General features: G+C 44.0%; 1 long non-coding RNA gene across 1 annotated transcript; it reads left to right on the forward strand.

The window, feature by feature from the left end:
* Positions 1–382: 382 nt before the first annotated feature.
* LOC126513388 (uncharacterized) lies at positions 383–25703 on the forward strand. Its single transcript, XR_007595325.1, has 3 exons — positions 383–496; positions 16789–16869; positions 25442–25703. It is a non-coding gene; the product is annotated as an uncharacterized lncRNA (long non-coding RNA).

Below are 25703 nucleotides of genomic sequence, written 5' to 3' on the forward strand. Positions count from 1 at the left end.
TGGGTTACATCTAATTGATCTCTGCTCATGGAAATCCCCAAACAACCCAGACTGTTGCCAAGGCGATTGCTTGCTCTCCACGAACTGATTGTGAGGTTCTCTTGCTGAAGACAACACCTAGACAATTCATTGAACAGGGCAAAATCAAGCTGGAGACTACTAGCCTTCACCCCACTGGCTAATGTTCAGGATACTGGAAAGAGTGAGAGACCTTGGAATACTCTGATCTAACTGGGATGTCCCTCTCTGCCAGTTCCCTTCCCTTGGGGCTCACAAAGCCCTGAAGAAGAGGAGGCAGAAAGAGTGTAAAAGCCAGAGGGAATGGAGAATTGATGTGGGAGTGATTTCTTATTAATAAAGAAACTGCCTAGGCCCCTTGATAGGCCCACCCTTAGGTGGGTGGAGAAAACAGAAGAGAATTCTGGGAGAAAGAAGCTTAGTGAGGAGTCGCCATGATTCTCCCGGTCCAGACAGACGCAGGTTAAGATCCTCCCTGGTAAGCCAGCTCGTGGGCTACATAGAATATTAGAAATGGGTTAGAACAATATTTAAGAGCGAGCCAACAAGAAGCTGGAACTAGCCGGGCCAGGCAGTGTTTGAAAGAATACAGTTTCCGTGTAATTATTTCGGGCATAAGCTAGCCATGCGGATGGCTGGGTGCCGGGGATGCAGCCCCGCCACTTCCTATCTCAACAGAGAATCTTAAGAAAATAAGGCCTTATAAATAGAGCAGGGCTGGTGGACCCCTGTACTCACAGGGACTGGGGCAGCATGCAAAGAGCTGCACGGAGCTACACAGAGCTGCACAGAGCTGCAGAGGCCTGGTTCTGATGGGGTCAGAGTGCCCAGAGGGGTGTCTTTGCATCCATATGCATTTCCTGAGCTTTTTCTTAGCCTCTTTTTCTAATGGCTTGTTTTGTCTTATTCTAGTTTGTTTTTTATTTTATCTAATTTTATTTTATTAGTATTATTGCTTGTATCCTAATGAGAGACAGTTGTGTGTGGGGATTTGGGTAGAGTGAGGGAAGTGGGGAAGGATCTGGGAAGAATTGGGGGAGAGAAACCATAATCAGAGTGTATTGTACTAAAAATGTATTTTCAGTAAAAACAAAACACTGTTTTCAGTACCTAGTCACAGAAAAAAACTCATTAGGTCTGAAGTAAGGTCTTAGAACCAAAACTTTAAGTAAGTGTTGGTCTGGTCCTGAAATAGCAGTCCACAGCAAGGCACATAGAATATCCCCAACAATCACTAATGCATCATGTCTGTCTCCAGCAACTTGCAGACTCAACCTACAACACAAAAGAGTTCTGGCTAGAGGATCTCTCAAACGTTAATCCCTGAAAGAGTGGTGTATTGGGAAAATGTATACATACCAGAACTTTCTATGATTAGCAGTAAAGCTCTGAAGACAATCTGTGGTACAATGGGGTGCAAAGAAAAGAGTTTGTCTCCTTATGTAATAGCAGACAGTAGAGAACTTGCTTTGGATGAAGAGCTGAGGATGAGAACAGGCAGACAGCACAGCTCTACAACAAGCTGTGGTTAATTAGGATGCCCACTCAGACTGGACCACACGTCATTTCCCGGGAAGGGCACTACCAGCAAATGAGTAGGAATTAAGATTGCTTATAGCACCTGCACTACGGGATGGCACACTAGCTGGGAACTAAACACACACACACATACATACACACACACAGATGAGACACGGGGACACGGGTCATCCTTGATACAAGAGTACCAAGTTTACTGTGCTCCAAGGAAGCTTATATAGGGATCCTTAATTGATAGCCATGGCTCAGCTCTTGGGATCTTTCAGCTTCAGACCTCACCAGAACCCACTCCCCTGCCATCAGGGACTCGTGCTCAGAGCAGCTGCAGGCACAGGAAAACATTATTTTGCTCAGTTCACTCCAGCAGGCAAAGGGTATGAGGCAGGCAAAGAAAGTCAAGGGGCCAGGGGTCTGTAGCCCCCAACAATTCCTATCAGCCTATACTGTGCATATAGCTTTAGCAGTCACTATACATAATATGAAGGTAAAATATAAATATTTCTCACTTCACTAAAGCCTACGTGTTCTCAAAGAATACCCAGCCATTTCGAGTTTTAAAACTGATGAGCTGGGGAGATGTTGCAGTGGGTAACGCACTTGCCACACGAGCCTGAGGACTGGAGTTTGAATCCTCAGTGCTCAAGCAGATGCTGTGTAAGTACCAACATCACACTGAAGGGGAAGAAATAAGATCCTCAGAACAGGAGACCTAGCTAGACTCACGAATCAGTGAGCTCTGTGTTCATGTGAAAGATTCTGCCTCAAAACATAAAGTAGAGAATGATGGACGATGACCTCTCATGTAAACCCCTGGATTCCACATGCATGTACATACACACACAAATGTGCCTAGCTACATGTGAACATTCATACACATATGCAATTATGCCATATACATACACAAAATAAAAATTAAAAATGCAAGTGAAAAAAATCAATGCATCTCTGGGTTGGAGTCCTGGAATTACTGTGACAAAGAACTCTCAGGCTGTGTCCTTTACAGAAACCAATGTCCTCACAATTCTGGAGTCGGTAAGTCTGAAATCAGCGTGCCAGCAGGTTCGTCATGGGAAGGTTCTGTTTTAGCTTCTTCTGGCCTCTGAGCTGCTTGTCTTCCTGTGCATCTTTTCTGTGCCAGCTGTATCCCAATCTCTCCTCACACAGTCAAAATTTCACTAGACAAAGTTGTATCTGGTGACCACATTTCTACTTCATTACTTTTGGAACTATCTAAGTGCGGCCTCACATCCTCTTCTTGGGAGCAACAAATTTCAATGCATACAACACTATTAATTATCCTTGTAAATTCCTATACTTGTGTTTTGGGGTTGGGATTAAAGATCCCTAATAAATAGGGTTAGAACAGAACGTATGTAAACATGCACACACACACACACACACACACACACACACACACACACACACCCCGCTTTGGGCTAAAGCACTTGGGTGTGCATAGATGTTGAAGGCAATGGGAATGACCCGGTAAACAATGAAAATGAAGTGGATGCCTTGCCCTCATCCTCAAGAGTCTTCCACTTATTTCCTATGCAAGAAACAGGCGTGAGGGAAGATGAAGTTGGCTAGCTAAACTGAATTGAATTTGGAGTGTGTTTAGGTTCTGCAGCCAAAATGCCCAGGCGAGGTGGTAATTGTTCCTTCACGGCTCACACTAGCCTGGCGTCCTTCCAGGAAGATTGGAACAAAGCAAACTGGAGACAAGTAGCCACCGAAGCACTAGCCAGGAGAGCGTGTTTGGACTCAGTTATTTTAATCTTGAGCATGGGAAGCTAAGTGGTCATCAACGGTTTTCACACAGCTGTCGCTGAGGCTTCTTGTTGTTGTCGTTCTCTTTGTCTTTTACTTTTTCTCTTCGGAACACGGCCATGCTTTTAAACATCACTATTTCCCTTAGGACAAGATGGGACATAGATACAATGGTAAACACTTTGGTAAACTAAGTCAGGCTTTCAAAAGCTTGCCATTGCAAATAAGAAATAAGAGTCAAGAATAGGTCAAATGATGAATCAAGCTAAATCCTGTTTTTTAAATAGGATTTTTTTAAATGAGAGTGGAATTGTGCTAATTTAGTCACTTGCAGATTTAATAGGAAGAACAGTCTCAGATCCGCAGCTGTTTGTGTTTCATGTGATCAACTAGAATGGAAGTGAGCGGTAGTGGTTCATGGGATTCCCTTTGATCCTGACATTTCATTTTCTCCCCCAGAATGGCATTTCTGGTACAAATTTTAACATTTTGTTTCCTCATCTTGCTCTGAAACAGTATCTCCACCACAACCAGCCTCTTTCTTGATACCCTGTAGGCAGTTTTACCATAAACAAGATTCCTGATCTGCTTTCATTTGTGTTTCTCTGTGGGTCTTTCTGAGGATATGGAGAAGGACGGCAAATGTCTTAGGGTTTTTATTGCTGTGAAGAGACAACATGACCACAGCAACTCTTAAAAAAGGAACATTTAATTGGGGTGCCTTACTTACAGTTGAGAGGTTCAGTCCATTATCATCACTACAGAAAGCATGGTGGCATGCAGGCAGAAGCAATGCTTGCGTAGCTGAGAGTCCTGCATTTCGCAGGCAGCAGGAAGTCAACAGATACAATGGGTGGTATCCTGAGCATAGGAAACGGCAGAGCTTGCCCCCACAGTGACAAACTTCCTCCAACAAGGCCACACCCATGCCAACAAGCCACACCTCCTAATAGTGTCACTCTCTATGAGATTATGGGGGTCAATTGCATTCCACAGCATATAAAATAGAAAATCAGACTTCAAATTTATTTCTTACAAACTTTATATGTGTAAACGAACTTGCCATTTTGCTAAATCAGTATGCACAGTTAAAATTGATAACAGAATCAAAAGTATCCGACTTTATCTCTCGCTTTCAACTGTATGCTTTTATATGCCTAAAATGCAGTTGTACCTTAGAAACAACGTTCTATGAACTAGAGAACAGAGCTTCACTTGTAGCAGAGTATTTTCTTTAACCTACTTATTTTCATTGCTTCCAGTTAAAACGTTAATAAAAAATTTTCCCAAAGTGATACAAAGCACAGGATTTTAAGAAAAAAAATCTCAGGCTTGCATAATTTTACTTGGCTAAAAATTCACCATGTGCTCTGACTTGAGCTGTCGCCTTTAGGGTAGTGACTGTGTAGCCAACTGGATCTGGCCTTAAGTCTCTGCTTTGATAATGAATTTAAAGAGGCGCTTACTTTATCTTCCTTAGGCTGACTGTGCTCCATGTTAGCCTGAGATGACGCTCATCTAAGGGGACTCTCCGGAGAGGAGATTGTAGATGCATGGTGATTAGCAGCCACTGGGTTAGGTGTATCTTTGAGGATATGCCCAGCTTTAACCACGAAGGAAGACACAGCTGAAGATAGATGGCACTCAAAGGCCTGTGCCCTGAGTACAAAGGACAGGGAAAAGAAGAGCACTGGTCCTCACCTGTCCACGCCTCCTCCTGGACTGCTGCGATGTGGGAAATCCTAGCTGCTTTCGCCCATACCAAGCCTTTTCTACCATGTGCCAAAATAAAGCCTTTGTCACATAAGTTGCTTTTGCTCATAGGGATGGGAAAAGTGACACATGAGTGATAAATGCTTTACTTCTACCAGAACTCACTTTCCTAAGCTGTTCTGAATGTTAACATTCTATAAGAAAAACAGGGCATTAGACTCAGAACAATGCAGAAATTAGATTGGCCAACTGCTTACCCCAAGCAAGGACCCTTGACTTTGTAGCTGTGGTTTGAACACACTCAGGAAGAGTGCTCACCAGATGCCTGTGTTTCTGGCTCTGTGGTGAACTGCTTTAATTATGACCATATTTTCTAGGTCACTTTATGCATAAATATTGACACCCTGCTTCAAAATTAGTATTAGAAAATTGCAGCCAGTGACTTGTAGGGTTTCCCATTTGTGAGGACCACAGCTCACATAGCAAGGAAAAAGAACAATATCATAATATCTAAACGAAATAGTGCGTGCTTAGGAGTGTATCTCTTAGGAAACAGATGGCTCTTTGCTGAGAACAAAATATGATTATGGTGTTTGCATGCCAGGAATCTCATACTGTTCAGTAAGGCTAGCAGTAGCTATTTTAGAATGCGGACCTTCAAATTGACAGGCCACTCAACTGTGCTAGCCTTGACTCTGTGCAGCAGGATACAGGGGAGATGCATCTTCAGGGAATCAGTGTGCTGATCCTGATCTGTGCAACAGCACCATGTGCAGATCCACACGAGCAGTCCACGCTAGTGTCAGGATACACTATTTTGGTTTCAGTGGGCAATAACAGCGCCACACAAAAACAGTATAGTTTGTCCTTTCTTTACCTGTCTTTATGGATTTAGTGTTTACCTCGTGTGTGTTGCTTTGACTGTTATTAATGCATTGTAACATCAACACGATGAGACATTTTTGTTTGTTTGTTTGTTGTTTTATGTGAGAAGCCTGATTAAAGAATGTCAAGCCTTCAAAGAGAAAGGACATGGAAACTGGGCAGATTAGCAAAATGGGTGGAAGAAAGGGGAAGACCAGAGCTATTCCTGAGCTAGAACCATCCGCTCTTCAGGTTTCAACTCAGCGGCATCAGCTGAACTATCTCACACAGGGGTACTGGGAAGCATCTAGAGATATTTCTGGTTGTCTCTACTGTACTCCACTGGCAGGAACGTGCATGCTTCTAAACATCCTGTAACCCCACAACAAAGAATTTGGTCTCAAATGCCAGTTTTGGGTCTTTATGCCTAAAAAGCCCTACAAATTGAATGTCGAGGTCATATATGTATATGTATATGTATATGTATACGTATATATGTCCCTACATATGTTTTATCAGATAATATCTCTGATTGTAATAAAGTAATTCTTACATTTTATCAATCTCACTTGTTCAGCATTATAAAGATTCTATAATATAAAATAGAGTTATTTCTGAACATGACATGGGCACAAGACTTTTCCAAAGACACAACTTACTCTGGTCAGATAGTGAAGTTAGAGTTGTCGTCCTTCCAATATGGTAGAAAAGGAAAGCATGTGGCCACCAGTAAGTGAGGGATATGTAAATCCCTTCAGCCCATTTCCATTCATGGGCACTATGCAGACTCTGACGACCCAGAGCTGTGTGGGGCAGCGAGGTGAATCGATGACCGTCAGCGGATTAACGAGGGGAAAGAAGCCGAGTTCATTCCATGTGTGGTACACCTGAGGTACAGGGCTGATCCAGAGGTGAGAACGGGCTAATGGCTGGACCGTCACACTGTAGCCCAGTGCTTTTGTAAGATATTCTGTCACATTAGTGAGCAAGAAAAGTTACCTAGTGCACCTCCTCCTCTCAAATTCCCAGAAAGAGAGAGAGAGAGAATGACTTGGGGAAAAAGACGAGTTCCTGGGACCCCTGACATCTATTGCAGTCTCTGTGGGTGTGGTATTAACCTCCATCTTCCTCTCTGTAATAGGAGTTAGTTTTTCTGTGGTAGACTGGGTTTTCTGGGGAGGATTTATGACCACTGAGTTCCTGTAATAGGACCTAGGACCTGTAGCTAGAGAGGAGAAGGTGAGAGAAAGCATGTATTATTCCTTTAGAGCCTTCGGTTTGAAGTTCCAAGAGTCATGTTTTCGTTGGCATTTTATAACTTCGTCCCAGAGAAACAAGCTCAAAGAAGCCGACCGTCTCCCTTCATATTCTAGACTAGACAGGAGACTACATAATTCTCATCCCTTGGTCCTTTGTTACTGTGAACCGTAATTCCTGGGTGCCGTGCACTGGGTGCTTATTTTTCCTGGGTGGGCTGGCGGCGGGAGTAGGCTGATTGCAACGAACAGCTGAAGATTCCCCTGTGTAATCTACTCTGGGCAGACAGGCACTAAAGGTGTCTTGGTCCACCTTCTGTTATTATAGCAAAATACCCGTCACTGGGAAGTTACTGAAGGAAAGAAGCTTATTTGGGCCCACAATGTGGAGGCTCAGAGCTGGCAGGAACCACGTCATGATGGAAAGTAGAAGGGCAAGTGGGTACACTAGAGGGGACAAAGCCCAGAGGAAAACAGTTTGCAACAACCAGCTCTAATCTCATGGGACCCTGCAGCCTCTCCTGGGTCCTAACTCATACCTGTGGATGTGGCATGGCTCCTTCTGTGGGCGCTTCCACAGCCACAGCCTAGAGGGATGCATGCTTGCTTCTTTTTCACGGCTATGACTGAAGCACGAGATCATAACTCGGTGAGGACATCTCAAGCTACTACCAATGCCACCTCTGTAAATAGGCCATTGGTTAAGGCAAGTTTGAAGGGTGGGTCCAATGTGACAGACGACCCTACAGCTCTAACACTGAGGTACAGATGTAAACAATAATTCACCCCGCCAGACCAGACCAACTGAGCATGTGTATTCTCAAAGAGTGTAAAAGTCTTTAACGGCAACGCATGGCTTTAACTATGGGAAAGAAAGGCTGGTTCTGACCATGTGGGCTGTGGCTGTGTCCCCAGGCTCTGCACACGAGTGTGAGAAACTGAGCCAAGTGGATTTTTCTGTAGTCTCCTCTCAGCCATTTGCTAAATGTAAGTAACATTTCCGGGTGACCCACCGTTCTCTCGCTGGGAGGCGCTCAGCAGGAGCAGAGGACTCTTCACCGTCTAACTGCTCAGCCCTGATGACTTCGCTACAATTATTTGCTGCTATTTACAGCATTTGCAGAATAGAGGGAAAATGTCAGATAAGCACATGATATTGTCCTCATCTCTCCCTCCAAGGGATATGGCTTTGTAATTTGTTTAGCATTTTAGTAAATCCATTAACCTTTCACCCTGGACGCAGAAAATGGGTTCGATGGTTTAATTCTGTTCCCCCAGGAGTCTATAACCACATCGTAAGCTGCAGCATGTTGGACATTAATTAGAATACATTTTCAGTCACATTCAGATTCAGAATAACGGGAGTCTAGAAAATATGTTCTAAGGAAAACCAAAGAAATGAGCCTCCCGTGATCATGCTGATTTCTCAGTGTTCACCTTGGTTTCTATTGACAGGAGTGGTTTCTGTTTTTGTAATGAAACACCATGATCAAAAGTAACCTGGGGAGGAGAGGGTGTATTTGGCTTATACGTCAGCATTGCTGTTCATCACGGAAGGAAAACAGGACAGGAACTCAAACAGGGCAGGACCCCAGAGGCAGGAGCTGATGCAGAGGCCATGGAGGGAGCTGCTCACTGACTTGCTTCCCATGGCTTGCTCTGCTGACCTTCTTATAGGACCCAGAACCACCTGCCCAAGGATGGCACCACCCACCATGGGCTGGGTCCTCCCACACTGATTAAATGAGAAAATGCCTTCCAGCTGGATCTCACAGAGGCATTTCCTCAATGAGGTTCCTTTCTCTCTGGTGACTCTAGCTTGTGTTGAAGCACAAAACCAGCCAAGACAACTAGCACTGGGGCACCAACAGTAGATTATATGTTGTTTCATAGTTAAGACTTATTTTATTAAAATTACATTTACAGGTATGTGCTTGTGAAGGCTTGTGCTATGGAGGCCAGAAGAGTGTGTCAGATGCCCTGGAGTTGGAGTACAGGTGTTTGTGAGCTTTCCAACATGGGTGCTGGGCACTGAACTTGGGCCCTCTGCAGGAGTAGTGCAGGCTCTTAGCCACGGAGCCGGCGATCTTGCCCTGCCCTAATTTGCTGTCTATTGCTGTGATAAACACTGACGGAAGCAGTTTCCTTAGTCTCATGGTCTTGATCACAGTCGTTGCTATAGCAGGAACTGAAGCAGAGGCTATGGAGGCCTGCCCCTTTACTGGCTTGCTCAGCCCGTTTTCTTACACAATCCAGGACCCTCTGTCCAGAGGGTGCACCACCCTTAGTGGGTTGGATCCTTCCGTAAAAGTCAGGGAGGCAGAGGCAGGCGGATCTCTGTGAGTTCAAAGCCAGCCTGGTCTACAAGAGCTAGTTTCAGGACAGGAACCAAAAAGCTACGGAGAAACCCTGTCTTGAAAAAAAACAAACAAACCAAAAAGAAGTCAGGACAAGCTCCAAAGCTACAGAGAAACCCTGTCTCGAAAAACAAAACAAAACAAAAAACAAACAAAAAAAAATTAGGAAAATCAATAATTAAGAAAATGTCCCGCAGACTTGTCTGCAAGCCAAGCGTACAGAGGCATTTTCTTGGCGGAGGGTCCCTTTGCTCACATGACCTAGCTTGTGTCAAGTTGATACAAAAATCAAATCGGCACAAACCCCGAGCTAATCTAAATAAAAAAAATTCACTCAAAATAAGGCCGTCTTTCCTGTGTGTGATTGCCACTGATTTCCGGCATGTCTTCTGAAGTCTTGAGTACTTGCGGCTTCTCCAGGTGCTGTGATGTCTAGGGCTTGGAATTTAGAGGAATATTTCAGAAGTCAGGAAGCAATTGTTTGAATCTTGCCTGGAAAGGCAGCTTAAGCTTTTCTGTTTCTCTTTACACCTCTGAAATCCAGTCTGAAAAGCAGGGAGGGCATTAGTAATCTCCCGCAGTTAAGGTGGCAGAACTGAAGGCAGGTTCCCACGCTCCGGAGAGCAACTACCTGCACCCAGCGGCTCTCTGCCACCCGCGCATCTCAACACACCAGACACACTGAAGGCAGGCTCCCACACACTGAAGGCAGGCTCCCAGGCTCCGGAGAGCAGATACCTGCACCCAGCGGCTCTCTGCCACCCGCGCATCTCAACACACCAGACACACTGAAGGCAGGCTCCCAGGCTCCCAGGCTCCCAGGCTCCGGAGAGCAGCTCCCTGCGCCCAGCGGCCCTGTGCCACCCGCGCAGGTGTCTCAACACACCAGACACACAAGGTTAAGGGCAGGTCTACTCTAGAGCATGACTCAAGCTCTTTTGCCCAGGTTCCTGCCACTGGAGGTGCCACTGGGTAACTCTGGTCTCTTCAGACACAGGGTGTGCCCTTACTTTGAAGGCTTTTAGACTATTCTTGTAGTCAAGCTAACTTCTTTCATCTTTCTTGTGTCTGATCAAAAGTATGTCTTCAGGCCAAGTTCCAGTATTACAGTGATGCCTGAGGACTTCATCTGAATCTGGCTGGACGGGACCTAGAAGTTGAAAGGACACGTGTATGCGGATCTTGAGCGTTTCCTCCGTTGTTATTTGATGGGAGCAATATTTATTAGATGGCCTATGTCTCTGACTAAGTTGAATTTTATTCTCCTGTGGAATGGAAGTGGGTGAGGAGGGAATAGATAGTAGGCTACACAGACATGCTGATTTGAATGAGAATGGCCCCAGAGGCTCAGATATTTGAGCGCTTAGTGGTCAGGGAGTAGCACTCCTTGAGAAGGACTGGGAGGTGTGACCTTATTGGAGGAAGCGTGTCACTGGATGTGGGTGGTTAGATTTCAACAGCCTGGGCCAGGTACAGTATTGCTCTTCTTGCTGCTTGCGGATCCAGGTGTAGAAGTCTCAGCTCCTTCTCCAACACTGCATGCCACCAAGCTCCCTGCCATGATGATAATGGACTCTCAGACCGCGTAAGTCCGCTCCAATTAAATGCTTCCCTCTGTAAGTGTTGCCATGGCCGCTGTGTCTCTTCATAGCAGTAGAACGTGATGAAGGCAGAAAGTCTACAATTTTGTTCCTATATTTTTTGAAAACTGAATGGAGGAATCTCTGGGGCATGTATGTAAAGAATGTTCCCTTTACCAGGCACAATTCTCTTTCTCTGGTTAGGAGGTGAGTAGCGAACGTGGGGAAGAGGGAAGAGATGCATTGGGAGGGAACAGAAGGATTGAATGTAGATGAGGAACAACGCCTTTAGAAAGACAAGATAATTACACATGGTGGGAAGCAGAACTCTGCTCCTGTCAGAGAGAGGGAACGAGAAATGCGTGCAGCAAAGTGCGGCACCCAGCAGTTAAACTATTAGAATATTCTTCAAGGAGAAATATCCACTTTCAAAATAGCTTTCAAATGTGCTCTTGTGACAGAAACCTGGCCCAGGAAAGCATTTTAAGTCATTCAACACACGAGCCTCTCCTACTTTAAAGATTTGGAAACTGAGGTACAGACAACTTAAGTGACTAAGACCCATTGTTCACAGAGCAGGTGTATGAATTTAATTTCATGCTCCAGCCTGAAAGGAGACATCCAAATCTATCTACAGACAATCTCAGGTCCCATGTATATTTTACATTAAAAGGCAACAGGGACTTTGAAACTGTGATAAAGTTAAAGGTGGTTCTGGGTACCTAGACACTGTGGTCCCTGCTGGCACCAGGTTGGCACTCTGACCATAGTGCTGCCTCCTTGGAGTGATGAGGAATGAGCCCTCCCCACGTCTTCCCATAGTTCCGCAGGGAACCTCTCTCAGGAGTAACAGCCCAAGCCTTGGCTCTCCAACTTTCAAGTTCAGCTGAGAATTAAGAATATTTAAGGCCTTGTCCAGGTCTGGAACTACTTTTCTTTAAAAAGTATTGCAGGAATAAGGGCTTTTGGAATATTTGTATATGTACTATTTTTGTTTCCAAGTGACAATAGACAGTTTCCTAGTTTTATCAAACCAACTGGCCTTCCATCAGATGGCGTTACTTATTGGGGCCGAACTATGTGGATCACTTGCATTCTCTAGCTTTTTCCTCATTTAAAAAATACTAAAAATGACTTTCTTCAGCTCTTTGAAAATGATATCTCTGTGAACACGGTACCATAATGGAGACTGTGTCATTTGCACAATGAACCAGGAAGCATCCAGGCTGCCTTCACGGTGCTTGCCCCACATGGCTGCTCCCTTGCAACCTTCATGCACATGGACAGCAAGAATGTTGTTCTACATCTCAGAATCCATGATTCGATCAAAGCAAGGCATAAATGTAGACTATTCAGAACACAAGCCAAGAGCGTTGAGGAAAAACTTCTCACATCTATCTGCAAGTTGTATTCCTCAGAAATATACTTCACTGGCACAGAAGCGTCCTCATCTTCAAGCCACAAAGAGACTGCCAACAATCCTCACTTGAGTCTTCTTCTGGTAAAAATTCAAAGAATTGTATCGTACGAGAAAGCTGTTTCTGTAAGTCATCAACATATGACCCCATAGAATGTTCTCACTAGCTTTCCCTGGGAAGTTATAATTCTGTAGAGAAATACGAAAAGCTTCTCTCTGAATAAAATCTACATAGAAACTATGTAGCCAGTTAATTCTGGATTGTAGTTACAACCAGATGCCAAGTTCCTTGTTCAGCCTTTACTGCTTATGATCAGTAGTTCAGAATGTGTCCTCTTTTGAAGCCATACAAACCGCAGAGCCTTCAGAATGGGCAGAATGTCTGCGCTGGCAGCCTCGGGGTTAATTGTGCACTCTGAAGGGAGGATGCCAGGAACAAACCACCAACACGCTTCTTGCCACACCTGAGGTTTTCTCTGTGGGATTTCCATCCTAGTGTTGACACAACTCGACTCTGGATAGACTCGAAGGTTTGTTGGGACTATGGCCAAAGTGCTAATAGAGAGTGGAACCTCCTCCACGCCCCTCCTCCACGCCCCTCCTCCACGCCCCTCCTCCATGCCCCTGCCAGTGGGACCGCCTCCATGCTAGAGTGACTTGGGACTGCCTCTTTCCCTGATGGAAAGAAAACAAGTACTTTATGACTTTCCCAAATCAGTGCTAATGGTGAAGGCTTCCAAACCAAAAGCCTTTAATTATTGTCATTCATTGTAGTGCCCTGAACTCTTTCCTGCGAGAAAGCTTGGTTTGAAACTGAGTTGAAAGCTACTGCCCATGAATAGGTCACGTAGCCTGGTTGAGGCTAGGATGCAGGCTGCAGACACAGCATCAGGCTGAACTTGCTGAACTTCCTGGAAGCAACTGCACTAATGCAGCGCCCCCTTCCCAGCTGAGTGAACAGGCAGTCCAGAGTGTAGGAGTCCAGACCCCACACAGGAAACCGACTTGTCTTGGGACTGACACTTAGCAAGAGCTGCCTGTTCCTCTCTTGGTAGTAACTCACTGGGTAAGAACTGATGACATTTTTAAAAAGGGCTGTCTTTAGGATGTCGGGTGTTTCTTGGTGGTCTCACATACTTCAGTGCTTGCCAGTGGGTGCACACACAATAAGGAAATAATGCTTATAAAAAGAACATTGTAAGGTTAGTGAAGATCGTTTCCCATTTTGTACGCTGCTGTTTCGTCTTATTGAACATGTCGTTTGCTTTACAGAAGGTTTTCAGTTTCAGGAGGTCTCATTTGTTAATTGTTTCTCTCAGTGTCTGTGCTACTGGGGTTTACATTTAGGAAGTCATCTCCTGTGTCAATGCATTCAAGTGTACTTCCCACTTTCTCTTCTATAAGGCTCAATGTGGCTGGCTATATGTTGAGGTCTTTGATCTATTTGGATCAATTTGAGTTTAGTACACGGTGATAAACATGGATCTATTTTCATTCTTCTACATGTTGATATCCAGTTATGCCAGTAGCATTCGTTAAATATGCTTTCTCTTTTCCATTTTATATTTTTTGCTTCTTTGTCAAAAATCAGGTGTTGGTAGGTGTGATCTCTAAAATATACAAAGAATGCAAGAAATTAGTTGTCAAAAGAACAAATAGTCCAATAAAAAATGGGTACAGACCTAAGCAGAGAACTCTCAACAAAGGAATCTAGAATGGCTGAAAGACACTTAAGAAAATGTTCAATATCCTTAGCCATCAGAGAAATCAAGATCAAAAGAACTCTGAAATCTTGCACCTGAAGAATGGCCAAGATCAAAACACTGATGACAACTTAGGCTGGAGAGGATGTGGGGTAAAGGGAACACTCCTGCATTGCTGCTGGGAGTGCAAACTGGTACAGCCAGCCCCTTTGGATATCAGTATGGCCATTTCTCAGAAAATTAGGAAACAACCTTCCTCAAGACCCAGCAATATCACTTTTGGGTATATACTCAAAGGATACTCAATCTTACTACAAGGACATGTACTCAACTATGTTCATAGCAGCATTGTTTGTTATAGCCAGAACCTGGAAACAATCTAAATGCCCCTTGACCGAAGAATGGATAAAGAAAATGTGGTACATTTACACAATGGAATACTACACAGCAGAAAAAATGACATCTTGAAATTTATAGGCAAGATGGATCTAGAAAACATCATATTGAGTGAGGTAGCTCAGACACAGAAAGACAAATATCAGTGTACTCACTCATAAGTGGCTTTTAGACATAAAGCAAAGAAAACCAGCCTACAAACCACAATCCCAGAGAACTTAGACAACAATGAGGACACTAAGAGAGACTTACATAGTTCTAATCTACATGGAAGTAGAAAAAGACAAGATCTCCTGAGTAAATTGGGAGCATGGGGACCATGGGGGAGGGTAAAGGAAAGGGGGAAGGAAAGGAGGGGAGCAGAGAAAAAAATATAGCTCGATAAAATCAATTTAAAAATTAAAAAAGAACATCATGGGAAAAGCCTGCCATCATTGTTCAGTCTGATCAGCCTTCTTTGGCTGCTTTTGTCTATAGCTGGACAATTAGTCTAATGCCAGTGTGGAGCGTCGCTGAGCTGAGGAGAGAATACAGGAAGATTTACATTGACAGGACATCAGAAGAAGGCTGCTAGGGACCTGGGGTGACACATCAGGTCTCAGTCTGGATATAATAACCTGATCTGGTAAATCTTCTCGCACGTCTGTCGGGTCCTCGTAGACCTGTGGAGTGAAACCTGCCACCTTGGGGCTACAAAATGTGAGGTTAACACCAACCATTTAACAGTTTGCTCTTAGAAAGAAGAGAAATCTGTGAGAGGTTCTAGAAAACCGAGACCCTGTAATGGATGCTTCTGTTTGCTTTGTCTACGTTGGCCTCTTTAGCCATCATCTCCTGTCCGTGTGAGGCCAGGAAGCAGGTTTAGTAGGTGAACAGAAGTGTTCTTAGAAACTGAGGGGTGGGATGTCTTTTAGTGGGATAGCCCGAGCATGTGCAAGACTGAAGTTCAGTCTCCAGCATCAGAAAAGATTTACTCATTAGTATATGGGTAGGTAATTAATTATCTAGCACCATGTTTCTCTTAAGCAATTTCTCTTATCTAGAAAAAAAAAAACTTTACTTCCAAATATCTCTCTCCCGTGCAATGATATCCTTCAAAGCCCCGGGAACTGGGTCTCCGTCCTGAAATACACTCCCCAGCATAGAAAGTCTCATTTTATGGTGAACTTTCTGGATGTAGCAAAGGCTTTTTCCCTAAGAGGAATAAGTGTGGGCTGGAGGAGGCTTATTGAGTCGTTTCTTTGGGAAGGATCTGGTGCTGATAAACTTTATCTGAGTCTGTACCGGTTACTACTGGACCCTGAGTGACCTGAGACAGGGAAAGTGAATGGCTTCCTTAGATTCCTGGGCAGCTTGTCGTTTTCCTCTGAAATAGAAGGAGCAATACAGTCTACCCCTAGCTGGCTGGCTTGTGTAGGCGTAGTCTTGATGGCGTTCGCATGAACAGCTGCTGACAAGACTGTAGTAGGTACGGATGGGAGGGCTGCTCATTGCTCACACTTCCTCCCTAGGGGTACAGCCAAGCGACAGTCGCATGCCAATCCTCATACCTTACTGAGCATAGCACCAGCTTTCCAGGCTCTTCCCTTTCCTTATTTCTGCAAACTGGGGGATGTCTGTCAGTCAAACCTACACCCAGTCTCTGATTTCCTGAACCCTCACAAGTGCTTCTTTGCTACTGATTGTCCATTTTCTCAGGAACAATCTATTATGAAATGCCTATTTTTCACCCAAGCAAGGAAAAAAGAGTGCCTAAGTACAAAACAAGTGGCTTTGAAAGCATTAGACGAATAACAGAAGACAAGAAGAAGCTGGCTTAGAACCACAGACAGCATCACATAACCGGAGTAGAAGAACAGAGCGTGGGGGGTCATGAGTGGTGGTTAGCAGAACAAGCCTTTCCCCAGGTTAATAGTGCAGAAAACGTGGCTGGTGCACCCCTTCCCCCTCCTCCAGTTTCAAAGATTGAACCTAGGACTTCATGCGTACTGCTCAAGCATCCTGCCTCTGAGCTATATTCCCCAGCCAGGTTAATGTGCTCTTAAAATATTTAAAGCAACTAATGGCACAACATGGAATTCGATTAAAAAATAACATGAATCTATTGATTGTGATAATGGACATAAAGATTAAGTGGTGCAATTAAAAGGGGTTTTCAGACAGAATCTGTGGTTACAGGTGAATCGGTGAGTGGCTGAAAACCAAGCTACTCTAAGGATAAAGTGTGAGCTGAGGACGGCGGTGGCAGCTACTTAGGAGGTGAGTCATCAGCAGCCCTTGACTGGATACACAGCACAATGGGTTTAGTAAACCCAACAGATACCAAGTGCATGCGGTGAGCCAGTCACTTGGAGATGCCGAGGACACAGTGATGAAAGTTAGTTCTTTTTTTTTTTTTTTTTTTTTTTCTTTATTTATTTATTTATTAAATATTTCAGTCTCTTCCCCACCTCCGCCTCCCCTTTCCCTCCCCCTCCCCAAATACGTTCCCCCTCCCTCTTCAGCCCAAAGAGCAATCAGGGCTCTCCGTGAAAGTTAGTTCTTTGAGGACTTCCAAAATGCATTTTGATCATCTATTTATATCTCTATCTCTATATCTATCTATCTATCTATCTATCTATCTATCTATCTATCCATATCCATTTCCTTTTCTACCAAATTCCATATTCTTACCACCCACCCCAGTTTCTTCAGATGAACCTATTAAGGACAAAACCAGGCAAGGACAGTATGGGAGTGGGCTCAGAACAATACAGGTACAATATTTATAAATTGCTTTCCTTTAAGTATATGGTTGATGGAGGAAGGTCATTGGCTAATAAAAAAACTGCCTTGGCCCATTTGATAGGCCAGCCTTTAGGTGGGTGGAGTAAACAGAATAGAATGCTGGGAGGAAGAGGAAGTGAGCTCAGATGCCAGGCCGCTGCTCTCCAGGGAAGACGTGATGAAGCAAGCCAGGTCAGACATGCTGAATCTTTCCTGGTAAGACTGGTGCTACACAGATTATTAGAGAGGGGTTAAAGCAAGATATGAGAGTTAGCCAGAATAGGCCAGATATAATGGGCCAGGCAGTGTTTATATGAATACAGTTTGTGTGTTGTTATTTTGGGGCATAAGCTAACCAGGCAGCCGGGAGCTCAGTGGCAGGAAGCGGCCTGCAGCTCCCTTCAACATATGGTATTGAAATCACTAATAGAAACACAGGAGGAAATATAATGATCTTTCTGCCTTTTCTCCTTAATACTTTATATTTAGTCATTGAGAACTAATAAGCATAAATAAATATAAAAAGTGCTATAGCAACTCTTAGTAGTTTTGACTAATTGGCTTTTATGTGTGTGGTATATACAGTGTCTGTACGCTGCAAAGAGAAAGGTGTTTTGCTGGGATTTGTGAGTATCCTGTAAGAGTCCCTTCCCTGCTAAGTCTCTCTCCTCCCTCTTGTTCTCCCTCTCCCCCTAACACACACACACCTCTGTCATTAGTTTATATGCTGGTTGGACTTCCTCAGAACGTGGATTGTCTCAGCTGACTGGAGGGAAAGAACAGAGTACTTAGGAAAAGGAAATAGTCTACAAAGACCTCGTGGAAGCCAAATGTTACTTACTGCTATTCACAGTAGAGTGGCTTTGGTCCTCTACCCAGAATTCCAGGATCCTCTATGCTTAAGCCTCTGCTTCTTTTATATTTTCAGAGATGCAGTGGTTTGGGTATGAGTTGGATGCCCTCCTCCCAGATTGGTTCAAGGGCTGGAAGCCTGACTTCCAGTGTGGTGGCGTTGTAGTGGTAGAGCCTGTAAGAGGTGAAGCCTTCTAGACATAGTGGTCCATACCTGCAATCCAAGCACCCCCAGGCTCCAATCCCAGCACCCCACAAGCTACAATCCCAGCACCCCACAAACTACAATCCCAGCACCCCACAAACTACAATTCCAGCACCCCACAAACTACAATCCCAGCACCCCACAGGCTTCAATCCCAGCACCCCACAAACTACAATCCCAGCATCCCACAAACTACAATCCCAGCACCCCACAGGCTACAATCCCAGCACCCCACAGGCTACAATCCCAGCACCCCACAGGCTACAATCCCAGCACCCCACAGGCTACATCAGGAATATTATGAACATGAGGTCAGTATAGGCTACACAAACAAAAAAGCCCCCCCCCCCAAGCAAACAAGGTGAAACCTAGTGGAAGGTGAGTGGTTGCCTAATTTGGAAGGGCTTAATGAAGTTCTTGTGTTAATTCCAGTTCTTCAAGAACAAATTGTTATAAAAAGAACAAGCTAAGTCCTGATTCTGAATCTTTCATGTTCTAGCTTTCTGAGTTGTAGTGATGAGTCGAGCAGGCCTGCCTTTTGTCCTGCCCAGCTCCCGCATGGCTAGCTTTACACCCAAAATAACAACACGGAAATTTTATTCATTTAAACACTGCCTTGTCCATTAGCTCTAGCCTCTTCTTGGCTAACTCTCACATCTTAATTAACCCATTTCTATTAATGTGTATCGCCACTTGACTGTGGCTTACTGACATGAGTCTAACCACCATTCGTCTTGGGTAGGAGAAGCATGGTGTTTGCCTGACTCTGCTTTCTTTCCCCAAGTCTTCTGTTCAGTATACTCCACCTATCTAAGCTGCTGTCCTATCAACAGGCCAAGGCAGGTTTTTTTTTATTAACCAATGAAAGTAACACATAGACAGAAGCCCCTCCTACATCATTTGAGAACAGGAGAATGCTAGGAAGGAGGAAGCACATTCTTCCCCCACTCCTGCCCAGACTCCAAAGAAGCAACATGTGATCTGCCCTTCTGTGAAAGGTACTGAGCCACATGGCTAACATAGATCAGAATAATGGGTTAATATAAGTGATAAGAGCTAATAAGAAACCTGAGCTAATGGACCAATCATTTTATAACTTATGGAGATCTCTGTGTGATTTTCTTTGGGGTTTGCCAGCTGTGGGGTACTGGGAAGGATGGAAACACCAACAAGCTGGCTCTCCATATTACACTGAGTGACCTCTCACATGCTGAACTACTAAGATACCACAATGTGATGAAGCCAGAAGCCAGCGCCATATTCTCAGACCTTTAGACTAAACAAATACCCATTTTGTCTTTGGTCATTTTCCAGCCTCAAATTTTTGTTACAATAGAAACGAACTGCATTGGTGGTCTCATTGTGGCAGTAATGGTGTCATGTCACGTCTAGTGTGGATGTGAGGTAGAAGTAGGAATTTATCTCATTTCCGGCGGTCTGGATCAGCTGCTGTGGTTTCCCTTGGGGAAGCATCTCCTTGATTCCCATTCCATATGAGGGCATAGGCGGTCCTGGGTTTAGAAGCTCACGATGAAACTGCTTCCCTTGGAAGAATCCAATGCCCACACAACTGCAGAGAGGGCACCCTGTGTCTTGCCATTGACTGTTTGGCCTAATCCTCCTAATTTGAACATATTGTGTATTTTTGTTTGTGGCTCAAATGATTCAATCCTGCAACTGAATAGAGAGACAGATGCATGTTCCCAAACAAGCTGTGGCTGAGTCTCAGCCATGCTCTGCCAACACACAGTGGTCGCTGATCAACAACAGGCACATGGTTCTGGTGTCGGATGGCCATGTGTGGCAAGAAAACAGGCACTAATGAGGACCTTTTTCAGTCTGAATCTGAAACCTCACCCATATAAACAGATGGTTTGATAGATATCTGGGGACTGTGTCTTTACATTCATGGTGGCTTCTTTAAATTGTTGAACTGAATTCTTCTTACAAATAAAATAATGGCCTCCAAGTTTATCTTCTCCCTGGAATTTACTAAGTACTCTTACATATTTTATGCCCGGTGATATGTAGCCATGTCTTCCAGTCAAACTTTATGCACCCTAAGCTTTATATTCTTCATAAATATTTTAGCCCAAATAAACTAAATTTCAAGTGTTACATTTTCCTCCCAAGACTGAAAATATAGGGGGCTGGAGAGATGGCTCAGTGGTTAAGAGCATTGCCTGCTCTTCCAAAGGTCCTGAGTTCAATTCCCAGCAACCACGTGGTAGCTCACAACCATCTATCTGTAATGAGGTCTGGTCCCCTCTTCTGGCCTGCAGACATATACACAGACAGAATGTTGTGTGCATAATAAATAAATAAATATTTTTTAAAAAAAAGACTGAAAATATAGCTATTGTTAATCATTTCTGATTTTATTAGCATCCTCTAAATATCATAAACAAGATTAAGAATATAAATCTTGGTTTAGATTTTTTTAAAAATAACTTTAGTTTTTGAGATCTTTTCAAAAATTTCAGAAAATATTTGGGAAGATTGTTCATTGTATCTGAAAATTTAATCTTCCATTGTGTATCTGTACTTACTTTATTCCCTTTATGTATTTTTCATTTCTTCACTGTCTAATCTGTCACCTGGTCACACCTCGTGTCACTTGGGCATTCATATGCATGTGCTTTCTCCCACGGATGCAACCACCGCAGACCAGGAGTGTAGTTAGACCTACTGTAGGCTCCACAGTCAACACAGGTGTTCTTTCATTTCTGCTAGTATTTCTCCAGCAATATGGCATATCAGTGACCACTATAGTATGTATGCTACATTTAAAATAATCCCGAAATGGTTGAAAGTGTACAAGAAGGCCAATGCGAGATGCCAGCAGTGAAAGGTGCTTGCTACCCAGGACCCACATGGGGGCAGGAGAGAACCACTTCCGACAAGTTGTCCACTGAACTACAAGTGTGGTATGACATTATCATTCGTGTGCACACGCACACACACACATGCATGCACACACACAAATGTAACACGAAATTTAAAAGGAAGTATATAGGAGAACATGATACATTATATGCAAATACTATACTATTTTATAGAAGATCTGAGTGCCCCCAGATTGGGTGTCCTGAGTGGGGTGTGGTGGGGGTGGGGAGGAGCTGATAGCTAGCAATGGCTGTACTTCATGTTCCTCTTTTATTCTCCAGCTAGAAATGCTCGCTTCGAGTCTGAAGTTAAACACCCCTGCAGGGAAGGAGACAATCAGGAAAATTACACTAGGTTATATGAATACCCAATTAGGTTCATAAGTTTTGGGGTCTCTAAAAAGGATTGAGTCTTAGTAGGTAACTTGCCCACTAATAGCATAACTCAGTGTGAAGTGCTTCAAAACGTGCAAGATCGTCTTAAGTTTATTCTCATTAGCAGGAAGATGAATAAGAAAATCAAGTTTTAGAAAATTTTAATTTCCCCAAGGATTGTGGGTATCTTTGTTGTTGTTTGGTGGTTAGGTATGTTTTTAAGAATCAGCATTAAAAGACACTTCAAACAACAGGTTCTGATGCCCCAACCACCATTTCACACTTCCACATCCTCAAGAATGCAGTGGCTTTTCTCTTGGTGCTCCTTGCCAACTGTTTCCTCTCCAAAGGGGGCATCCAGACCTGATACTGAAGCAACAATTCCTTTCCGAGCTCCATTCGACATCTGCTTTAGTTAAAAACTCTGTGAGAGTTTTGGAATCGTTTAGGACAATTACAATAAACGAGCCAAACTCACTCAATTTCTGGGTGCTAGCTCACCGGGAATTAAATCTGCTAATCCTGCAGACAGGCTCACTACCCTGAACTCTGGTGAGCACTGAGCTATCAAATACTCATTGCCTTGGGGGAGTCTGTTGACGATTTATTTACTTACTTATTCTACCACAGTGTATTTAATCACAGGCGTGCTCTCCTCAGGTCTGGTACCTGAGTACCACTGGCTTCTGAGCTTATTCTACCACAGCATAGTTCATCGTAGGCGCTCTCTCCTCAGGTCTGGTACCCTGATGTCACTGGCCTCTGAGTTTATTCTGTTTGCAGATGACAACTGTTCCTTTCCCATTTCTTCCACTTCCTCCCCAGATAAGGTCTTAGGGAATGACAATGCTTTGGTGTCTCCCCACCCATGTTCATCCCTTGTGTAGATGACTTGTTTAGGTGATCTTCTCTTACTAATATCAGTGGGTGCCAAACAGGTGAACACTACTGTGCAAGGAACTGAAAGATAGTTTTGGCTTTAATGTAAAGGTGATTTCTTTCCTGTGAATTTTATCCTTAGGAAAGTTTAAAATGAACATACGCATAAAAAGACAAAAAATAAAAAACAAAAAACAACAAAAAAAACTATGTGTTAGTAGTACACAAGCAAGAAAAGACAAGGGCCCTGGAAAGGGTGAGTGACATCTCAGGGACCAGGAGATTAGATAGGCGAATTCTTCACAGGAAAACATCCAGGTCAAGTATCAAGTGTCTTTTATACTAAAAGTCAGCTGTGCACTCATGTAAAGTAAATGCACGCACTAATCTCTGCATGGCAGGTGTTTTCAGGGTCTGCCCTTATGCTCTCCTCATGACCAAGCAAACTGTGTTTATCATAAATCTGTCATGGTCAGTGTTAGTGAATCTGCACTATAAGGGATTCAGACCCTCAACAGTAGATCCTCTCTTCTCTCTCTCTCTCTCTCTCTCTCTCTCTCTCTCTCTCTCTCTCTCTCTCTCTCTCTCTCTCTCCATTGTTGATCACTCTTTCTTCTCTCAAGGTTCTTACCTGTATGTCCTTCAACCTTTGTCAATTCTCAACTGAAACTTGTTGAAACGTCTTTGTGCTTCAAGGTTCTGGCTCTCCTAGTGGCTCTGTCTGCTCTTCCCCAGGGCTAAATTTCATATAACGGTCTCAGTTAATGTCTTCATGTAACTTTGCTGTCTGTTCTGGCCATTGGCTATAGGACATGTCCATCTAAATCACACTAAATCCTACTATTGTCTTGGGCTTCCTGAAAACACACGATGAACATGCAAGTCTCAGGAATTGCTCTAGGAAGCAACATCTGAGGAACTGCAAGGATGGCAGCATTTGGGGTGGAGCAAAGCCTCAACTCCCCTCTGAGGGGAGCTGAAGCTGATAGTCCTTTGGTATCTTTCCTAGTAGAAGGTGGAGCCTTTATATCCTCATGTTGATCTGCAGTGGATACAGTCACTGTTAGAAAGGGACTTGGCTTGAGTAAGGTTGGTTGTAGGTACTTAACTTCACTTTAACTGTATCTATAAACTTTCCTAAATATATTACTTCTCTTATTTTCTTCCATTTGCTGTCTTGTTCCCCCATTCATGCCAGACCCAAGAGACAGAGGGATGGGGTCTGGGCCTCATTCGGATCTTACTAGCAACTAATCCAATTTCGGTGTCTCCCAATCTATGTTTTTCTCACTTTTCCCCATTCCACTTCTGACCTGCCATGGGGGACTCTCATGCAGATTCAGTGGCTCTTACACCAACATCTACAATAGCCACTTTCCATATTTTGTTGTTATTATAATGATGATTTTGAATGTACATATGCATGGGGACAGTAAGTAGTGATACCTGTACATTGTGTGAACTGATCAGACAGGGACAATGAACATTTACATCACATTATTGTTATTTTCTATTTGGACACTTAAGAAGTTCTTCTGGTTATTGATAACTATGTACTAGCTTCTTACAAACTGAGCTGAAAATTCTAGCACTTATTATATTATCTGAGTTAGTATCTCTGTCTCTTCCCCTCCCAAGCCTTCCCAGTCTAGTAATGACTATGCCTGACAAATCACAACCGTGGCAAAGAATTTCACCAGTCTGGTACAAAGCCTACAATGTAACTTGGTCAGGGCTTCCGCTGCTCTGCAGAGACACCATGACCATGGCAACTCTCACAAAGGAAAAAATTTCATTGAGTTGGTGGCTTCCAGTTCAGACGTTCAGTCCATTGTCATCATGGCAGGGAGAAGGCAGACTTGTGCTGATGCTGACTACATTGGTGCAGGAGGTCCTTCTGTCTTTTTGCTGCTTTCATTGGTTAATAAGGAAACTGCTTTGGGCCCTTGATAGGGCAGAAGTTAGGTAGGTGGGGAAAATTAAACAGAATGCTGGGAGGAAGAAAGCAGAGTCAGGGAGAGCCACCATGGAGCTGCCAGAGTCAGACATGCTGAATCTTTCCCGGTAAGCCACTGCCATGTGGCCATATACAGATTAATAGAAATTGGTTAAATCAAGATGTGAGAGTTAGCCAATAAGAGACTAGAGCTAATGGGCCAAGTAGTAATTTAATTAATACAGTTTCTGTGTGGTTATTTTGGGGCTAAGCTAGGCGGGCAGCTGGGACGAACAAGCAGGCCCTCCTCCCTACAACACTACATCTTGATCACAAGGCAACAGAAAAGGGTCTGTGATACTGGGTGGTACCTTGAGCAAAGGAAACCTCAAAACCTATCCATCAGCGACACACTTCCTCCAACAAGGCCACACCCACCCCAACAAAGTCACACCTCCTAGTACTGCTGCTCTGTACTGTTTTCTTCCAAACCACCACACTAGCTGTTCAGAAATGTTGGTGTGCTTTTGACCTAAGCTCTCGCCATGTTTCTCATTGTGCTGTGCCTCCCATTCCACTCCCTTGCACTTGAGACTGTCCATTCAGCTTCCAGGTCTTCGCTCAAGAGGAAAAGCTACTGTGGAATCCTTCTTGGCTGTTTTTTTCCCTTTGGGGGTGACCCCATTCTTTAAATTTATGTATGACTTTAGTGTGTTCCAACATACTATTAACTTTATAACTGCAATCTTAATTGCATTTTGTAGCCATGTCTATCTGCACATTTGTATTCTCCCTGAAGGCAGACACAGTAGCTGATTTGTTTCTGGACACTGCGGAAGAAACCACATTAATTCCCAGGGAGTGAAAATGCGTTGCTAACATCAGGGAAAATCTGGAAACAGAAATGTGAAAAGGTTTTGTGTCCCTCTCCAGTGAGCCCAACAGCCACATGGAAGAAATGTGCGGGGAGATCTACATGCTGGGTCCATAGGAGGAGAAGGTACGGAAGAGGAAGGGGCTCAGCAGAGGGCTCTCCAAGAACAGCTGCCCACGGGGAAGAGTCTGCCAGAGACCAGTGGCCTCTGCCTGCTGTGTGAGTCCGGACATGGGGCAGACACTGTCCAGGCCCTGAGGACATGGGAAGAGACAGGAGGAGAGAGATGATGGGGAATCACAGAGGAAAAGAGGTCTCAGG

The sequence above is a fragment of the Alexandromys fortis genome, unplaced genomic scaffold (assembly GCF_014885135.2).
Source record: "Alexandromys fortis isolate MF-2015 unplaced genomic scaffold, M_Fortis_MF-2015_v1.1 scaffold_74, whole genome shotgun sequence".
Lineage (NCBI taxonomy): Eukaryota > Metazoa > Chordata > Mammalia > Rodentia > Cricetidae > Alexandromys > Alexandromys fortis.